This window comes from Salmo salar, chromosome 05 (assembly GCF_965601325.2).
Source record: "Salmo salar chromosome 05, fSalSal1, whole genome shotgun sequence".
Taxonomy (NCBI): Eukaryota; Metazoa; Chordata; class Actinopteri; order Salmoniformes; family Salmonidae; genus Salmo; species Salmo salar.
In genome coordinates this window covers 7,853,873-7,875,672 of record NC_138295.1, presented here as the reverse complement: position 1 = coordinate 7,875,672, position 21,800 = coordinate 7,853,873, and the positions used below count along the sequence as shown (strand labels likewise).

General features: G+C 42.0%; 1 protein-coding gene across 3 annotated transcripts in view; it reads right to left on the bottom strand.

Annotated features, from left to right (window-relative positions):
- The window catches only part of LOC106604185 (putative E3 ubiquitin-protein ligase MID2), a 287,557-nt gene that overhangs the window by 145,091 nt on the left and 120,666 nt on the right, over positions 1-21,800 (bottom strand). The window contains exon 1 of one of the 3 annotated variants that reach the window (XM_045717835.2): positions 14,354-14,616. The exons of 1 other annotated variant lie outside the window; for it this stretch is intronic. The gene's annotated coding sequence lies outside the window, so the exon portion shown is untranslated. Of the gene's footprint in view, positions 1-14,353; positions 14,617-21,800 lie in introns of those variants that run through there. One more of the 3 variants, XM_045717833.2, reaches the window with a different exon arrangement.

The window sequence follows — 21,800 nt, the reverse complement described above, 5'->3', positions numbered from 1 at the left end:
AATACACAGCAGCTGGCTGTTAACTGCCCCACAGCGGGCGGGCGGGCGAGAGAGGGAGAGGGAGAGGGAGAGGGAGAGGGAGAGGGAGAGGGAGGGAGAGAGAGAGAGAGAGAGAGAGAGAGAGAGAGATGGAGGAAACCACTTCAGCCTGCCTCAGCTGCTACTGCTGGAAACTCCTGGCCTCTCCTCCTACCCTGATCCTGCACCCTCAACCTCCAGCACAACCTGGTGCCACATCTGTGGCCGACCAGTTGGGTGTGACTAAAGGGAGTGTGACTAAAGGGGGTGTGACTAAAGGGGGTGTGACTAAAGGCAGTGTGACTGGCGCCCGCAACCCATTGAAAGTCTGATGAGGTCTAACACTAAACCTGACCTTAACCCTAAAAGAGAGAGAGAGAGGTCTAACACTAAACCTGACCTTAACCCTAAAAGAGAGAGAGAGAGCAAGAGAGAGAGGTCTAACACTAAACCTGACCTTAACCCTAAAAGAGAGAGAGAGAGCAAGAGAGAGAGGTCTAACACTAAACCTGACCTTAACCCTAAAAGAGAGAGAGAGAGCAAGAGAGAGAGGTCTAACACTAAACCTGACCTTAACCCTAAAAGAGAGAGAGCGAGCAAGAGAGAGAGGTCTAACACTAAACCTGACCTTAACCCTAAAAGAGAGAGAGAGAGCAAGAGAGAGAGGTCTAACACTAAACCTGACCTTAACCCTAAAAGAGAGAGAGAGAGCAAGAGAGAGAGGTCTTTAGGGAAGGGAATCTGACAATACATCATATGTCATCATACACACTAAGAAAAAACAAGGTGCTATCTAGACCCTAAACGGGTATTCGGCTGTCCTCATAGGAGAACCCTTTGAAGATTTTGGTTCCAGGTAGAACCCTTTTGAATTCCATGTAGAAACCTTTCCACAGCGGGTTCTACATGGAACCCAAAATAGTTCTACCTGGAACCCAAAAGGGTTCTACCTGGAACCCAAAAGGGTTCTACCTGGAACCCAAAAGAGTTCTACCTGGAACCCAAAAGAGTTCTACCTGGAACCCAAAAGAGTTCTACCTGGAACCCAAAAGAGTTCTACCTGGAACCCAAAAGAGTTCTACCTGGAACCCAAAAGAGTTCTACCTGGAACCCAAAAGAGTTCTACCTGGAACCCAAAAGGGTTCTCCTATGGCGACAGCCCAAAAAAAACCTATGGAACTCTTTTTCCTAAGAGTGTATATGCTGGGTTACTATAGCCTGTATACAATCTGTTGTCCGTGTTACATATGAATCACATCATGCCATTAATCTCATTGACACATACTGGGACTGAGGGAGAAACTGTATATTGCTGTCCTGATTGGGGTTGTTTTAGGATTGATCCGTTCCAGAACACTGGTGTGACTCTGTGAACCGGCTTCTCTCCAGACCAGCTGGATGGGCTGACAGTCCCTGAGATGTGGGGGATAAGCCTGAGCATGGGAACAGGTCTAGTTCCTAGCCTCAACCCCACTAGCTAGCTACTATCATAATGCTGGCCTGAATGTTTCAGAGGACTCGTCTCCCTCACTCGAAGTCTTTAAATGGAAATCAACAGAAGCCATAAAATCACATTAAAGCTTCTTTACCAGCTAGATGAAACCCTTAGTGACATGTGTGAACAGGGTTTACCACTCTACTGCCTGACCCTGGACAAGGCATGGCCCAGGGTGGGAGAGAGAAGCTCGGAGAGGGAATATGCATCCCAAATTGCACCCTATTCCTTATATAGTGTGCTACATAGGGAATAGGGTGCCATTTGGGACACAGCCAAGAGAGAGGGAGAGAGCAGCTTGGAGAGGGAGAGAGCAGCTTGGGGAGGGAGAGAGGGCAACTTGTGGAGGGAGAGAGTGCAGCTTGTGGAGGGAGAGAGTGCAGCTTGGGGAAGGAGAGAGAGCAGCTTGTGGAGGGAGAGAGAGCAGCTTGGGGAGGGAGAGAGGCAGCTTGGGGAGGGAGAGAGGCGCGGGGAAGGGGGGCGCTTGTGGAGGGAGAGAGTGCAGCTTGTGGAGGGAGAGAGTGCAGCTTGTGGAGGGAGAGAGAGCAGCTTGGGGAGGGAGAGAGAGCAGCTTGGGGAGGGAGAGAGAGCAGCTTGGGGAGGGAGGAGAGAGAGCAGCTTGGGGAGGGAGAGAGAGCAGCTTGTGGAGGGAGAGAGTGCAGCTTGTGGAGGGAGAGAGTGCAGCTTGGGGAGGGAGAGAGAGCAGCTTGGGGAGGGAGAGAGAGCAGCTTGGGGAGGGAGAGAGTGCAGCTTGTGGAGGGAGAGAGAGCAGCTTGTGGAGGGAGAGAGTGCAGCTTGGGGAGGGAGAGAGAGAGGCAGCTTGGGGAGGGAGAGAGAGCAGCTTGTGGAGGGAGAGAGAGCAGCTTGCGGAGAGAGAGAGAGAGCAGCTTGCGGGAGGGAGAGAGAGCAGCTTGGGGAGGGAGAGAGTGTGAAAGCATCCTGAGGGCACATTATGTCACTCCACTTGGTAGTGTGCTCCAAGTCGATTGGCAGAGCCACAGAGTTCTGTCACATCACCCATTCATGATCTGTGCTCCTCTACAAGTGTCACACTTGAATGCATATTGTTCACAAAGTTCATTTACAAAGTTCATTTACAATACGCATGGCCAAGCTCAGTCTTCAAACAGGGCTTGTTATGGTAGGCTACTACAAACCTACATGTAAGCTTACCCGCATGTAGAGAACTGATTGCAACCACAACTGTTGCTGCTGCTACCGTTCAACTAAAGGCCTTGTCTCAACAGCGTGACTGTGACTCAATAACATACTGAGGATGGTGCTCCGTTGTTACAGCATGGCAAGAGAACACGAAGGAGGGGGAGAGATGAGGAGAGTATTGTAGAGGAACTGTAGAGCGAGACTGTCATCAACACATTAGTCTCTTCATTTAAAATAGACCACATGGAACGCTTGCCCACTGGGTGTGCTCTTGGGACAAAAGAGGTCCCCCTAAATGGACAAAAATATTGTCCAGACATGATAGAAACAGTACAGAGGACTATCAACAAACTCATTTAACAGCTGGAATACGCCATCGGGGGGGGGGGGGGACTGTATTCTCGCTCAGTGCTTCAGGTGTAAATCGGAAGGTGCAGGAACAAAAAGTGAGATGAGAGGCAGGGGTGACCTGGGGGGCTCTGAGGTACTGGAATGCACATTTTGTTTTGTTTTTTAATCACCTTTATAATAAATCATATCATCACATTTGTGTTGTGGCATAGAGCAGTAGAGTTTTTTTTTAATGTTTTATTTATTTAACTAGGCAAGTCAGTTAAGAACAAGTTCTTATTTACAATCACGGCCTTGGAACAGTGAGTTAACCGCCTTGTTCAGGGGCAGAACGACAGATTTTTACCTTGTCAGCTCGGGGATTCAATCTAGCAACCTTTCTGTTACTGGCCCAACACTCTAACCACGAGGCTACATGCCGCCCCAGAGTAGAGGCACTTACTGAAGTTGCACACATGGAGAACATTTTGAGTAGCTTTAGTAGCAAATTTTGCATTTTATAAAACGCATTTCATGCAATTTTACTTCATTTTACATGACAGAATCTTTAATACTGCACAAATGACTGAAATGACAGGCTACTTTTACAATGAGATCAATAAAAAAAGAGCTTGTCTTGAATCCATCAATAGCCTAGTCCTAGGTGTGTGGAGACATTGGAGGCTACAATATGAAGAGGAAACGATAGTCCTAAAAATGGTTTCCAGTTTTACTGACTCTCCCCAGTGATGCCCGGCTCACTCGTTGTTTATGGCCGCTGCGTTCGTGCCAAAAGCCTATCTTTCTCTTGTTTTACTTTGTAAAACAATATTTGGTAGTTGATCTAATATTGCTGTAGCCTACAGCAGAAAGATGAGTCTTCTCTTTTCAGCAGCAGCCATTTGCTTTCCAACCTGTGTTTTCCCGCGGTTCTATTTTGCTGTGTGTTCCTGACTGGAGGCTATTTAAAAAAAAAAAAAGAAGCTATTGATTCTCTGTGGCTAAATTACAGGCTGTCTAATGGTGTTGTAGGCTATTCTGAATTATTTAAAATTGATTTCTGAATAGTCAGCAGTAATTCTAATTTCAATTTATCAGGGGTGCTGCAGGCTCCTCCAGAACCTTTTGATTCTATAAGGAAATAAATGATGAAATGCAACGCTGTAGAGATGAGAGTTGCAGGCTCATGTCTATCAGAGCAGAGAGAGGAGGGTTTTTTTTATTCGGAGGGGGTGGGGGGCAGGATAATTAACGAAGAGGCAACTCAAATTAACTTTGATTGCTTTTAATTGATCATTTTTACATAGAAAAGAAAGTAGCGGATCCCGACAGATAGGATACAGAAGGAAACAGTCCAAAACGGAGAGGTGCCACATGCTATTCCAGCAGGACCATGCTCAAATGAAACACTGCTCTCTCTAACATATAACAATGAATAACAGCATTGATATTGAGACCAACAGTGCATTTAAATAGAATTCCTCATCCCAGACTTAACATTTGTCCTATACAGAGGAGTTTTACTTGCTTTATTTAACACAGTATATAGTCTATCTACCACCCAGTTCTGAACATGCTGTTTTCATTATACACAATGCAGACCATCTGGCTAAATGATTTATCTGAACTGTTAAACTGAAGAATTACTAGAAATATTGGAATCGCTGGAGTTTAGAACTCAACAGTAGAAGCAGTGATGGGTGGGATGGGGCCAGAGTCCCATTCTGCTGTGACTAACACGTCTACAGTCTCTATAGGTGGGATGGGGCCAGAGTCCCATTCTGCTGTGACTAAAACGTCTACAGTCTCTATAGGTGGGATGGGGCCAGAGTCCCATTCTGCTGTGACTAACACGTCTACAGTCTCTATAGGTGGGATGGGGCCAGAGTCCCATTCTGCTGTGACTAACACGTCTACAGTCTCTATAGGTGGGATGGGGCCAGAGTCCCATTCTGCTGTGACTAACACGTCTACAGTCTCTATAGGTGGGATGGGGCCAGAGTCCCATTCTGCTGTGACTAACACGTCTACAGTCTCTATAGGTGGGATGGGGCCAGAGTACCATTCTGCTGTGACTAACACGTCTACAGTCTCTATAGGTGGGATGGGGCCAGAGTACCATTCTGCTGTGACTAACACGTCTACAGTCTCTATAGGTGGGATGGGGCCAGAGTCCCATTCTGCTGTGACTAACACGTCTACAGTCTCTATAGGTGGGATGGGGCCAGAGTCACCATTCTGCTGTGACTAACACGTCTACAGTCTCTATAGGTGGGATGGGGCCAGAGTCCCATTCTGCTGTGACTAACACGTCTACAGTCTCTATAGGTGGGATGGGGCCAGAGTCCCATTCTGCTGTGACTAACACGTCTACAGTCTCTATAGGTGGGATGGGGCCAGAGTCCCATTCTGCTGTGACTAACACGTCTACAGTCTCTATAGGTGGGATGGGGCCAGAGTACCATTCTGCTGTGACTAACACGTCTACAGTCTCTATAGGTGGGATGGGGCCAGAGTACCATTCTGCTGTGACTAACACGTCTACAGTCTCTATAGGTGGGATGGGGCCAGAGTACCATTCTGCTGTGACTAACACGTCTACAGTCTCTATAGGTGGGATGGGGCCAGAGTCCCATTCTGCTGTGACTAACACGTCTACAGTCTCTATAGGTGGGATGGGGCCAGAGTCCCATTCTGCTGTGACTAACACGTCTACAGTCTCTATAGGTGGGATGGGGCCAGAGTCCCATTCTGCTGTGACTAACACGTCTACAGTCTCTATAGGTGGGATGGGGCCAGAGTCCCATTCTGCTGTGACTAACACGTCTACAGTCTCTATAGGTGGGATGGGGCCAGAGTCCCATTCTGCTGTGACTAACACGTCTACAGTCTCTATAGGTGGGATGGGGCCAGAGTACCATTCTGCTGTGACTAACACGTCTACAGTCTCTATAGGTGGGATGGGGCCAGAGTCCCATTCTGCTGTGACTAACACGTCTACAGTCTCTATAGGTGGGATGGGGCCAGAGTACCATTCTGCTGTGACTAACACGTCTACAGTCTCTATAGGTGGGATGGGGCCAGAGTACCATTCTGCTGTGACTAACACGTCTACAGTCTCTATAGGTGGGATGGGGCCAGAGTACCATTCTGCTGTGACTAACACGTCTACAGTCTCTATAGGTGGGATGGGGCCAGAGTACCATTCTGCTGTGACTAACACGTCTACAGTCTCTATAGGTGGGATGGGGCCAGAGTACCATTCTGCTGTGACTAACACGTCTACAGTCTCTATAGGTGGGATGGGGCCAGAGTCCCATTCTGCTGTGACTAACACGTCTACAGTCTCTATAGGTGGGATGGGGCCAGAGTCCCATGCTGCTGTGACTAACACGTCTACAGTCTCTATGGATGACTGCTTTTGACCAGAGCCCAATGTCACCCTATTCCCTATATAGTGCACTACTTTAGATCAGGGCCCTATGGTACCCTATTCCCTATATAGTGCACTCCTTTAGATCAGTGCCCTATGGTACCCTATTCCCTATATAGTGCAGTACTTTAGACCAGAGTCCTCTGGGTTGGAATACTGGGTTCTGGAAAAGTAGGGTGCCATTTAGAACCTCAATGAGGGTAATGGGATGTCAACATGTCAGCAGCCTCAAATCAAATCAAAGTTTATTTGTCATGGGCGCTGAATACAACAGGTGTAGACCTTACAGTGAAATGCTTACTTACAGGCGCTAACCAATAGTGCAAAAAAGGTATTAGGTGAACAATAGGTAAGTAAAGAAATAAAACAACAGTAAAAAGACAGGCTATATACAGTAGCGAGGCTATAAAAGTAGTGAGGCTACATTCAGACAGCAGTTAGTCAGGCTGATTGAGGTAGTATGTACATGTAGATATGGTTAGAGTGACTAAGCATATACGATGAACAGAGAGTAACAGTAGGGTAAAAGAGGGGTTGGCGGGTGGCGGGACACAATGCAGATAGCTCGGTTAGCCAATGTGCGGGAGCACTGGTTGGTCGGCCCAATTGAGGTAGTATGTACATGAATGTATAGTTAAAGTGACTATGCATATATGATAAACAGAGAGTAGCAGCAGCGTAAAAGAGAGGTTGGGGAAGGGGGGCACACAATGCAAATAGTCCGGGTAGCTATTTGATTACCTGTTCAGGAGTCTTATGGCTTGGGGGTAAAAACTGTTGAGAAGCCTTTTTGTCCTAGACTTCACACATGTTGACCTCCCATTATCCTCATTGAGGATGCTGACATGTTGACAATGAGGGTAATGGGATGTTAACATGTCAGCTGCCTCAATGAGGGTAATGGGATGTTAACATGTCAGCTGCCTCAATGAGGGTAATGGGATGTTAACATGTCAGCTGCCTCAATGAGGGTAATGGGATGTTAACATGTCAGCTGCCTCAATGAGGGTAATGGGATGTCAACATGTCAGCTGCCTCAATGAGGGTAATGGGATGTCAACATGTCAGCTGCCTCAATGAGGGTAATGGGATGTCCACATGTCAGCTGCCTCAATGAGGGTAATGGGATGTCCACATGTCAGCTGCCTCAATGAGGGTAATGGGATGTTAACATGTCAGCTGCCTCAATGAGGGTAATGGGATGTCAACATGTCAGCTGCCTCAATGAGGGTAATGGGATGTTAACATGTCAGATTCATGTCTGCTCTGAGGGGAAGCACCTGCTGTAGAAGACCAGACAAGACTGATCCTATTACCTCCACTGGTGCTGTGTGGTGAGAGGTTAGCTATGTCACAGTGAGAGGTTAGCCATGTCATAGTGAGAGGTTAGCTATGTCACAGTGAGAGGTTAGCCACGTCACAGTGAGAGGTTAGCCATGTCATAGTGAGAGGTTAGCCATGTCATAGTGAGAGGTTAGCCATGTCATAGTGAGAGGTTAGCTATGTCACAGTGAGAGGTTAGCTATGTCATAGTGAGAGGTTAGCCATGTCATAGTGAGAGGTTAGCTATGTCACAGTGAGAGGTTAGCCATGTCATAGTGAGAGGTTAGCCATGTCATAGTGAGAGGTTAGCCATGTCATAGTGAGAGGTTAGCCAGGTCATAGTAAGAGGTTAACCAGGTCATAGTGAGAGGTTAGCCCTGTCATAGTGAGAGGTTAGCCATGTCATAGTGAGAGGTTAGCCATGTCATAGTGAGAGGTTAGCCATGTCATAGTGAGAGGTTAGCCATGTCATGTGTGTATGTGGAGGGGCGGGGGGTAGATAGACCATCCCTTATCCATTTGGCTTCAACCATAACCAAGTCTTCCATCAAGTTCATTCATTTTGCCATGCAGTTATAAAAACACTACCCACATCTACAGAACTTCCAGCTTGTTTCAGCGGCCCTATCACAGCCACTGTCACCCTATTGCCTATATAGTACACTGGGTCAACACACAGCGGTTATACAACAATAGAATACTTTTAACTAGAGGTCGGCCGATTATGATTTTTCAACACCGATACTGATACCGATTATTGGTGGGCAAACCCCCCCCCCCCCATACCGATTTAGCCTCAAATAAATAATGAAACATGTTCAATGTGGTTTAAAATAATGCAAAAACAAAGTGTTGGAGAAGAAAGTAAAAGTGCAATATGTGCAATGTAAGAAAGCTAACGTTTTGCCTTGCTCAGAACATGAGAACATATGAAAGCTGGTGGTTCCTTTTAACATGAGTCTTCAATATTCCCAGGTAAGAAGTTTTAGGTTGTAGTTATTATAGGAATATTTCTCTCTATATGATTTGTATTTCATATACCTTTGACTATTGGATGTTCTTATAGGCACTTTAGTATTGCCAGTTTAACAGTATAGCTTCCGTCCCTCGCCTCGCTCCTACGTGGGCTCGAACCAGGAACACATCGACAACAGCCACCCTCGAAGCAGCATTACACATGCAGAGCAAGAGGAACAACTACTTCAAGTCTCAGAGCGAGTGATGTTTGAAACGCTATTAGCGCGCACTCCGCTAACTAGCTAGCCATTTCACATCGGTTACACCAGCCTAATCTCGGGAGTTGATAGGCTTGAAGTCATAAACAGCTCAATGCTTGAAGCATTGCGAAGAGCTGCTGGCAAAACGCACGAAAGTGCTGCTTGAACATCTTCCCTGTGGCTCAGTTGGTAGAGCATGGTGCTTGCAACGCCAGGGTTGTGGGTTCGATTCCCACGGGGGGCCAGTACAACAACAAAAAATGTATGAAATGTATGCATTCACTACTGTAAGTCGCTCTGGATAAGAGCATCTTCTAAATGACTAAAATGTAAATGAATGCTTACGAGCCTTCTTGTGCCTACCACAGCTCAGTCAGACTGCTCTATCAAATCATAGACTTAATTATAACATAATAACACACAGAAATACGAGCCTTAGGCCACTAATATGCTCAAATCTGGAAACTATCATCTCGAAAACAAAATGTTTTTTCTTTCAGTGAAATACGGAACCGTTCCGTATTTTATCTAACGGGTGGCATCCCTAAGTGTAAATATTCCTGTTACATTGCACAACCTTCAATGTTATGTCATAATTACGTACAATTCTGGCAAATTAGTTCGCAACGAGCCAGGCGGCCCAAACTGTTGCATATACCCTGACTCTGCGTGCAATGAACGCAAGAGAAGTGACACAATTTCACCTGGTTAATATTGCCTGCTAACCTGGATTTCTTTTAGCTAAATATGCAGGTTTAAAAATATATACTTGTGTATTGATTTTAAGAAAGACATTGATGTTTATGGTTAGGTACACGTTGGAGCAACGACAGTCCTTTTTCGCGAATGCGCACCGCATCGATGATATGCAACGCAGAACAGGCTAGATAAACTAATAATATCATCAACCATGTGTAGTTAACTAGTGATTATGTTAAGATTGATTGATTGTTTTTTATAAGATAAGTTTAATGCTAGCTAGCAACTTACCTTGGCTTCTTACTGCATTCGTGTAACAGGCAGGCTCCTCGTGGAGTGCAATGTAAAGCAGGTGGTTAGAGCGTTGGACTAGTTAACCGTAATGTTGCAAGATTGAATCCCTGAGCTGACAAGGTCAAAATCTGTCGTTCTGCCCCTGAACAAGGTAGTTAACCCACCGTTCCTGTAAATAAGAATGTGTTCTTAACTGACTTGCCTAGTTAAATAAAGGTGTAAAAAAATTATAATAATAAATAAATAAATAGAATAATTAAAATAAATAAAAATCGGCAAATCGGTGTAATAAAATACCGATTACCAATTGAAATGAAAACGTGAAATCGGCCCTAATTAATCGTGAAACTGAGCTAAAGAGGGTTGTCATGTAATGTTAGGAGAGAGCTACAGTATAAGGAGAGCTACAGTAAAAGCCTGCACAGCTGTAGCAGGGCTGGAGACAGGGCACCCTAACCTAATCCACAGTACAGTAGGGCTGGAGCCAGGGCACCCTAACCTAATCCACAGTACAGTCCACAGTAGGGCTGGAGCCAGGGCACCCTAACCTAATCCACAGTACAGTCCACAGTAGGGCTGGAGCCAGGGCACCCTAACCTAATCCACAGTACAGTAGGGCTGGAGCCAGGGCACCCTAACCTAATCCACAGTACAGTCCACAGTAGGGCTGGAGCCAGGGCACCCTAACCTAATCCACAGTACAGTCCACAGTAGGGCTGGAGCCAGGGCACCCTAACCTAATCCACAGTACAGTCCACAGCAGGGCTGGAGCCAGAGCACCCTAACCTAATCCACAGTACAGTAGGGCTGGAGCCAGAGCACCCTAACCTAATCCACAGTACAGTCCACAGTAGAGCTGGAGCCAAGGCACCCTAACCTAATCCACAGTACAGTCCACAGCAGGGCTGGAGCCAGAGCACCCTAACCTAATCCACAGTACAGTAGGGCTGGAGCCAGAGCACCCTAACCTAATCCACAGTACAGTCCACAGCAGGGCTGGAGCCAGAGCACCCTAACCTAATCCACAGTACAGTAGGGCTGGAGCCAGGGCACCCTAACCTAATCCACAGTACAGTAGGGCTGGAGCCAAGGCACCCTAACCTAATCCACAGTACAGTCCACAGCAGGGCTGGAGCCAGACCACCCTAACCTAATCCACAGTACAGTCCACAGCAGGGCTGGAGCCAGGGCACCCTAACCTATTCCACAGTACAGTAGGGCTGGAGCCAGAGCACCCTAACCTAATCCACAGTACAGTAGGGCTGGAGCCAGGGCACCCTAACCTAATCCACAGTACAGTCCACAGCAGGGCTGGAGCCAGGGCACCCTAACCTAATCCACAGTACAGTAGGGCTGGAGCCAGGGCACCCTAACCTAATCCACAGTACAGTAGGGCTGGAGCCAAGGCACCCTAACCTAATCCACAGTACAGTAGGGCTGGAGCCAGGGCACCCTAACCTAATCCACAGTACAGTAGGGCTGGAGCCAGGGCACCCTAACCTAATCCACAGTACAGTCCACAGCAGGGCTGGAGCCAGGGCACCCTAACCTAATCCACAGTACAGTCCACAGTAGGGCTGGAGCCAGGGCACCCTAACCTAATCCACAGTACAGTCCACAGTAGGGCTGGAGCCAGGGCACCCTAACCTAATCCACAGTACAGTAGGGCTGGAGCCAGAGCACCCTAACCTAATCCACAGTACAGTCCACAGTAGGGCTGGAGCCAGGGCACCCTAACCTAATCCACAGTACAGTAGGGCTGGAGCCAGGGCACCCTAACCTAATCCACAGTAGGGCTGGAGCCAGAGCACCCTAACCTAATCCACTCTACAGTACAGTACGCTGCTTCTTCATTAGAAATACACGGATTGGCTGGTGAGGCTACTGAATTCGGTTAGTTGTTCTCTCTCAGACAATACAGAGAGAAGAGACATAATGATACATTCAATCTAGAAATACTGAATGACCTGCTTGGTTGTAGTAAAACGGCAACTGATCTAAACAGGCTGCAGTAAATGGGCCAGGATAATAGGCCAGGATAAAAGACCAGGATAATAGGCCAGGATAAAAGGCCAGGATAATAGGCCAGGATATTAGGCCAGGATGGGTTGGCAGGTAGCCTTGTGGTTAGAGCGTTCGGCCAGTAACCGAAAGGTTGCTGGATCGAATCCCTAAGCTGACAAGGTAAAAATCAGTTGTTCTGCCCCTGAACAAGGCAGTTAACCCACTGTTCGTAGTTAAATAAATACTTTTTCTTTTTAAAAGGCCAGGGTAAAAGGACGTTTTGAAGAAGAAAGGAAACAAAAAGAGGGAAGTGGTTAGAACCATAAGGGACCACAGGACATTGGCTGTATGTTTTGACAGATTATCAGATTATACTGTAGCAGATGCAACAGTATCATGTCAATCCTCCAAATATGTATCAAATCATGAGAGCTGCTAATACGATCTTCTACTCAAATACCCATAACGTATTTCAATCTTATTATTATTATTATACTGTTGAACCCATATAAAGCATGATAAATTGACGTGAGAGAATTAGATCGATAAGTCACATTCAAATCGACATGAGCGTGGTGCCACTGCCACTGCCACTGACAGTACAGTGAAGAGAACTTGAGCACTGAGCAGCAGAACTCTGACCATTTTAACTCACCACAGATTTATTACATGACTCTGCTGACTATGAGTTTCGATGTTCAAAGTCACAACCTTATTGAGCTTGATTGTTTATCACAATGTTGTGAATTAACATAATATTTTAGGAACATCAGATATATTATGCTTTGATTTCTATCTTCAGGAATGCAAAACACAAGTCGCCAAACGGTACAGTAACCTAGCCCAAAGGCAGGCAGATGGCGATATTGAGTCATTTTCATCTTACCGTCCAAACGCATTGTATACAGCTGGCAATACATTCGTATCCCTTGTGGACTGGTTCGTATCTAAACCATTCTCCATTCAGGTTGCATAGGCTTCGATTGACTCTTTAACTTGATTTAATTACGAGAAGGGGAACATTTGGGAGAAATATGCGTATTTTCCTTATGAGACACCATTTTCCACCACCATGCTAGTGACTAAATGCTAATCCCGGATATAGTTTATCATGTTCAGCCAATCAGGTTGAAACTATCAGACGGGGTTCCGTTCCTTTTAGCAACATCGCATTAGTGGAAACCAGGACTGTTCTCAGGGCAGACCTGGTTGTAGCTAGATATGTTTGAATTGAGTCAGGATTTTTTTTGTTGCAAACCCTAACCATTTTCTTCATCTAATTCTCCTAATCTGCTGCGTAAATTCTCCTAACCTGCTACGAAAAGTAACTTCTGCTAGTCAAAACAGGCAGACCCACAGTGAGAATAGTATTGGTTTCCACTAATGTAATACAGGTTAGAGGTGAAAAAACAGGCTGAACTGAAGGCAATACACAACATCCCGTGATTAGCATTTAGCCACTAGCATCGTGGTGGAAAAATGGTGTTTCATAAGGAAAGTATGCATATTTTCCGTTTATTCCCCTCCTTCTCACCATTAAATAAAGTTAAGGAGGAAATCGATGCCTACGCAGTTTGAATGGAGAATGAATTAAGTACGAACTGGTCCATGAGGGATACGAATGTAGCCTATTGCCGGCTGCATACAATGCGTTTGGACGGTAATATGAAAATGACTCAATATTGCCAGCTGCTGGCCTTTGGGCTAAAAGTAGCCTGTGCTTCAGTCACACAACAGGGCTATTATCCACTAAATGGCACATCATGACAAACCACACATTCCAAAGGCACAGCTAGCTATTGACTCATCATATTCTATTTATCATTGGAATGACAGCGATTATCCATAAATCAAATGACAGTCCCGTCTATGCGTAATGGTAGAAATCATTAACCCACATAAGCATACACGTGTAATTGGGTTGTTGTTTGTTTCGTTCATAGTCTATGGCTCAAAATCAACCGCTGCCAGAACAACAACCGATCAACACAATGCTTCGATTTCCAAAACAAACACTGGATCAAACGGAACTTTATAACATATGATAACAATAGAATATAACACAATATGAGAAAGTTATATTCCGATCGGTCTATTTAAAGTTCTAATGCATTCCGGTTAAGATTATTTCAATAACATAGCCTATTCATTCTGATTCACTCTCAACTCTTTCCACTGATTCAAATCCTCTCTCTCACAAAGCGAAAGACTAACCCTAATAGGAGAAGGTTATAGCCGTGATTTCCCAATAAAGTACACTACTTTCTTCTCCCAGTTCAATTCTCATACTCCCGTTTCTCCACCAAGCACTGCAGAATAAACATGAAACCGACCAACACTCACTGAGACAGCGCGATGGGAGGGGTTAGAGGCACCTACCAGCTTTATATGCCCAACATTATTTTCTTCTGTCATCTTGAAACAGTCGAAAACGAAGTTAAGAAACACTTGGATCGAACAGAAGTGGAAGAGCCCCGGTTATGTGACACAAACAGCGTCGCTCCGTTCGGTTCTGTTCCCGCCCGCTCTCGGCGCAAGCAACGGAGAACCTCCCTGACTGCGCATTCACTCACCGTCCGTGAAAGCTCACAGGCTTGTATATTTAACTTTAGAAAAACGAGAGAGCTGCTGAGAGAGAGAGAGAGAGAGAGAGAGAGAGAGAGAGAGAGAGAGAGAGAGAGAGAGAGGAGAGAGAGAGAGAGAGAGAGAGAGAGAGAAGAGGCAGACAATCACAGGAAAGCGGCTCCTCCTACCAATACAATAAGCCTAAACCACAGATCTGATCTAAAAGCGCAGCGCAGGCAGGCGGGCTCCTACTCGTCCTAGCCTACATACACTGGGCAGTAGAGGGATAAACTGTCCCCCCCAGCCCCATCACTGTAAATGTCAACTTCATGGAATTGATGGGATTGTTAATGACAATGGAACTGCCAAGTCTTCTAATGACGATGATATGTCTAGGGTAGGCTTCTCACCCTTATTTTAATGGAACTCTACTGTATGATGCAAGGAAAGGTAATACTTTTGTTGAACTTTAAGGCATATATAGCTTCATATATAGCCTCCTGTTGACTCATATGGTTAAGAGCTTGTTAAATAAATAGTTTAGAATAGAATATAGCCTATATAATAATAATAATATAATAGAAAATTACTTAATGAATTTACAAGTGTTACCTTGAAAATGTTTCAATTTTACTTTTTGATTCTATGAGAATACATTCCAGAAAATTCCCCAAATATAGCCCCCTTGTGCATATTGAGGGTCTCTGTGTCTGTACTTTGTCCACATGCCTACTCTACAAAGTGAAAGTGGAAACAATGCACAGTAAGTGATTAGGTCACCACTGTTTTCTAGCACAGTGTTCTTGAGTCCAGAAAGTTACAAGTCCTGCCTCTTTCCAACTCAAAGATGAGAGAATTAACACAGACACACTCCAACATACTCCAGCTCGAGGTCCCCATAGGCTCTGGGTTTCATAATGCCTCATTCTTCATAGGAAAAGCACCCACACATCGGAGTCTGCTTGTAGCAGGTGTGTGGGAATAAGTCAGTGATATCTAAAATACTCTGAGGAAGGCCAAGAGGCACATATAGGTCTACTAAAGGTCTACTAAGATGAATTAGACAGTGATACTGACAACAGGTCTACTATAGATTAATTAGACTGACAACAGGTCTACTATAGATTAATTACACTGACAACAGGTCTACTATAGATTAATTAGACTGTGATACTGACAACAGGTCTACTATAGATTAATTAGACTGACAACAGGTCTACTATAGATGAATTAGACTGACAACAGGTCTACTATAGATTAATTAGACAGTGCTATTGACAACAGGTCTACTATAGATTAATTAGACTGACAACAGGTCTACTATAGATTAATTAGACAGTGATACTGACAACAGGTCTACTATAGATTAATTAGACTGACAACAGGTCTACTATAGATTCATTAGGCAGTGATACTGACAACAGGTCTACTATAGATTAATTAGACTGACAACAGGTCTACTATAGATTAATTAGACTGACAACAGGTCTACTATAGATTAATTAAACTGACAACAGGTCTACTATAGATTAATTAGACTGACAACAGGTCTACTATAGATTAATTAGACTGACAACAGGTCTACTATAGATTAATTAGACTGACAACAGGTCTACTATAGATTAATTAGACAGTGATACTGACAACAGGTCTACTATAGATTAATTAGACTGACAACAGGTCTACTATAGATTAATTAGATTGACAACAGGTCTACTACAGATTAATTAGACAGTGATACTGACAACAGGTCTACTATAGATTAATTAGACAGTGGTACTGACAACAGGTCTACTATAGATTAATTAGACTGACAACAGGTCTACTATAGATTAATTAGACTGACAACAGGTCTATTATAGATTAATTAGACAGTGATACTGACAACATGTCTACTATAGATTAATTAGACTGACAACAGGTCTACTATAGATTAATTAGACAGTGATACTGACAACAGGTCTACTATAGATTAATTAGACTGACAACAGGTCTACTATAGATTAATTAGACTGACAACAGGTCTACTATAGATTAATTACACTGACAACAGGTCTACTATAGATTAATTAGACTGACAACAGGTCTACTATAGATTAATTAGACTGTGATACTGACAACAGGTCTACTATAGATTAATTAGACTGACAACAGGTCTACTATAGATTAATTAGACAGTGATACTGACAACAGGTCTACTATAGATTAATTAGACTGACAACAGGTCTACTATAGATTAATTAGACTGACAACAGGTCTACTATAGATTAATTAGACTGACAACAGGTCTACTATAGATTAATTAGACAGTGATACTGACAACTGGTCTACTATAAATTAATTAGACAGTGATACTGACAACAGGTCTACTATAGATTAATTAGGCAGTGATACTGACAACAGGTCTACTATAGATTAATTAGACTGACAACAGGTCTACTATAGATTAATTAGACAGTGATCCTGACAACAGGTCTACTATAGATTAATTAGACTGACAACAGGTCTACTATAGATTAATTAGACTGACAACAGGTCTACTATAGATTAATTAGACTGACAACAGGTCTACTATAGATTAATTAGACTGACAACAGGTCTACTATAGATTAATTAGACAGTGATACTGACAACAGGTCTACTATAGATTAATTAGACTGACCACAGGTCTACTATAGATTAATTAGACTGACAACAGGTCTACTATAGATTAATTAGACAGTGATACTGACAACAGGTCTACTATAGATTAATTAGACTGACAACAGGTCTACTATAGATTAATTAGACTGACTAAAGGTCTACTATAGATGAATTAGACTGACAACAGGTCTACTATAGATTAATTAGACTGACAACAGGTCTACTATAGATTAATTAGACTGACAACAGGTCTACTATAGATTAATTAGACAGTGATACTGGCAACAGGTCTACTATAGATTAATTAGACAGTGATACTGACAACAGGTCTACTATAGATTAATTAGACTGACAACAGGTCTACTATAGATTAATTAGACTGACAACAGGTCTACTATAGATTCATTAGGCAGTGATACTGACAACAGGTCTACTATAGATTCATTAGACTGACAACAGGTCTACAATAGATTAATTAGACTGACAACAGGTCTACTATAGATTCATTAGACTGACAACAGGTCTACTATAGATTAATTACACTGACAACAGGTCTACTATAGATTAATTAGACTGTGATACTGACAACAGGTCTACTATAGATTAATTAGACTGACAACAGGTCTACTATAGATTAATTAAACTGACAACAGGTCTACTATAGATTAATTAGACAGACAACAGGTCTACTATAGATTAATTAGACTGACAACAGGTCTACTATAGATTAATTAGACTGACAACAGGTCTACTATAGATTAATTAGACAGTGATACTGACAACAGGTCTACTATAGATTAATTAGACTGACAACAGGTCTACTATAGATTAATTAGATTGACAACAGGTCTACTATAGATTAATTAGACAGTGATACTGACAACAGGTCTACTATAGATTAATTAGACAGTGATACTGACAAAAGGTCTACTATAGATTAATTAGACTGACAACAGGTCTACTATAGATTAATTAGACTGACAACAGGTCTATTATAGATTAATTAGACAGTGATACTGACAACAGGTCTACTATAGATTAATTAGACTGACAACAGGTCTACTATAGATTAATTAGACAGTGATACTGACAACAGGTCTACTATAGATTAATTAGACTGACAACAGGTCTACTATAGATTAATTAGACTGACAACAGGTCTACTATAGATTAATTAGACTGACAACAGGTCTACTATAGATTAATTACACTGACAACAGGTCTACTATAGATTAATTAGACTGACAACAGGTCTACTATAGATTAATTAGACTGACAACAGGTCTACTATAGATTAATTACACTGACAACAGGTCTACTATAGATTAATTAGACTGACAACAGGTCTACTATAGATTAATTAGACTGACAACAGGTCTACTATAGATTAATTACACTGACAACAGGTCTACTATAGATGAATTAGACTGACAACAGGTCTACTATAGATTAATTAGACTGACAACAGGTCTACTATAGATTAATTACACTGACAACAGGTCTACTATAGATTAATTAGACAGTGATACTGACAACAGGTCTACTATAGATTAATTAGACTGACAACAGGTCTACTATAGATTAATTAGACTGTGATACTGACAACAGGTCTACTATAGATTAATTAGACTGACAACAGGTCTACTATAGATTAATTAGACAGTGATACTGACAACAGGTCTACTATAGATTAATTAGACTGACAACAGGTCTACTATAGATTAATTAGACTGACAACAGGTCTACTATAGATTAATTAGACTGACAACAGGTCTACTATAGATTAATTAGACAGTGATACTGACAACAGGTCTACTATAGATTAATTAGACAGTGATCCTGACAACAGGTCTACTATAGATTAATTAGACTGACAACAGGTCTACTATAGATTAATTAGACTGACAACAGGTCTACTATAGATTAATTGGACTGACAACAGGTCTACTATAGATTAATTAGACTGACAACAGGTCTACTATAGATTAATTAGACTGACAACAGGTCTACTATAGATTAATTAGACTGACAACAGGTCTACTATAGATTAATTAGACTGACAACAGGTCTACTATAGATTAATTAGACAGTGATACTGGCAACAGGTCTACTATAGATTAATTAGACAGTGAAACTGACAACAGGTCTACTATAGATTAATTAGACTGACAACAGGTCTACTATAGATTAATTAGACTGTGATACTGACAACAGGTCTACTATAGATTAATTAGACTGACAACAGGTCTACTATAGATTAATTAGACAGTGATACTGACAACAGGTCTACTATAGATTAATTAGACTGACAACAGGTCTACTATAGATTAATTAGACTGACAACAGGTCTACTATAGATTAATTAGACAGTGATACTGACAACAGGTCTACTATAGATTAATTAGACAGTGATCCTGACAACAGGTCTACTATAGATTAATTAGACTGACAACAGGTCTACTATAGATTAATTAGACTGACAACAGGTCTACTATAGATTAATTGGACTGACAACAGGTCTACTATAGATTAATTAGACTGACAACAGGTCTACTATAGATTAATTAGACTGACAACAGGTCTACTATAGATTAATTAGACTGACAACAGGTCTACTATAGATTAATTAGACTGACAACAGGTCTACTATAGATTAATTAGACAGTGATACTGGCAACAGGTCTACTATAGATTAATTAGACAGTGAAACTGACAACAGGTCTACTATAGATTAATTAGACTGACAACAGGTCTACTATAGATTAATTAGACTGACAACAGGTCTACTATAGATTAATTAGACTGACAACAGGTCTACTATAGATTAATTAGACAGTGATACTGACAACAGGTCTACTATAGATTAATTAGACTGACAACAGGTCTACTATAGATTAATTAGACAGTGATACTGACAACAGGTCTACTATAGATTAATTAGACAGTGATACTGACAACAGGTCTACTATAGATTAATTAGACTGACAACAGGTCTACTATAGATTAATTAGACTGACAACAGGTCTACTATAGATTAATTAGACAGTGATACTGACAACAGGTCTACTATAGATTAATTAGACTGACAACAGGTCTACTATAGATTAATTAGACTGACAACAGGTCTACTATAGATTAATTAGACTGACAACAGGTCTACTATAGATTAATTAGACAGTGATACTGACAACAGGTCTACTATAGATTAATTAGACTGACAACAGGTCTACTATAGATGAATTAGACAGTGATACTGACAACAGGTCTACTATAGATTAATTAGACTGACAACAGGTCTACTATAGATTAATTAGACTGACAACAGGTCTACTATAGATTAATTAGACTGACAACAGGTCTACTATAGATTAATTAAACTGACAACAGGTCTACAATAGATTAATTAGACAGTGATACTGACAACAGGTCTACTATAGATTAATTAGACTGACAACAGGTCTACTATAGATTAATTAGACTGACAACAGGTCTACTATAGATTAATTAGACAGTGATACTGACAACAGGTCTACTATAGATTAATTAGACTGACAACAGGTCTACTATAGATTAATTAGACAGTGATACTGACAACAGGTCTACTATAGATTAATTAGACTGACAACAGGTCTACTATAGATTAATTAGACAGTGATACTGACAACAGGTCTACTATAGATTAATTAGACAGTGATACTGACAACAGGTCTACTATAGATTAATTAGACTGACAACAGGTCTACTATAGATTAATTAGACTGACAACAGGTCTACTATAGATGAATTAGACTGACAACAGGTCTACTATAGATTAATTACACTGACAACAGGTCTACTATAGATTAATTAGACTGACAACAGGTCTACTATAGATTAATTAGACTGACAACAGGTCTACTATAGATTAATTACACTGACAACAGGTATACTATAGATTAATTAGACAGTGATACTGACAACAGGTCTACTATAGATTAATTTGACTGACAACAGGTCTACTATAGATTAATTAGACAGACAACAGGTCTACTATAGATTAATTAGACTGACAACAGGTCTACTATAGATTAATTAGACAGTGATACTGACAACAGGTCTACTATAGATGAATTAGGCAGTGATACTGACAACAGGTCTACTATAGATTAATTAGACTGACAACAGGTCTACTATAGATTAATTAGACTGACAACAGGTCTACTATAGATTAATTAGACTGACAACAGGTCTACTATAGATTAATTAGACTGACAACAGGTCTACTATAGATTAATTAGACTGACAACAGGTCTACTATAGATTAATTAGACAGTGATACTGACAACAGGTCTACTATAGATTAATTAGACTGACAACAGGTCTACTATAGATTCATTAAACTGACAACAGGTCTACTATAGATTAATTAGACTGACAACAGGTCTACTATAGATTAATTAGACTGACAACAGGTCTACTATAGATTAATTAGACTGACAACAGGTCTACTATAGATTAATTAGACAGTGATACTGACAACAGGTCTACTATAGATTAATTAGACTGACAACAGGTCTACTATAGATTAATTAGATTGACAACAGGTCTACTATAGATTAATTAGACAGTGATAATGACA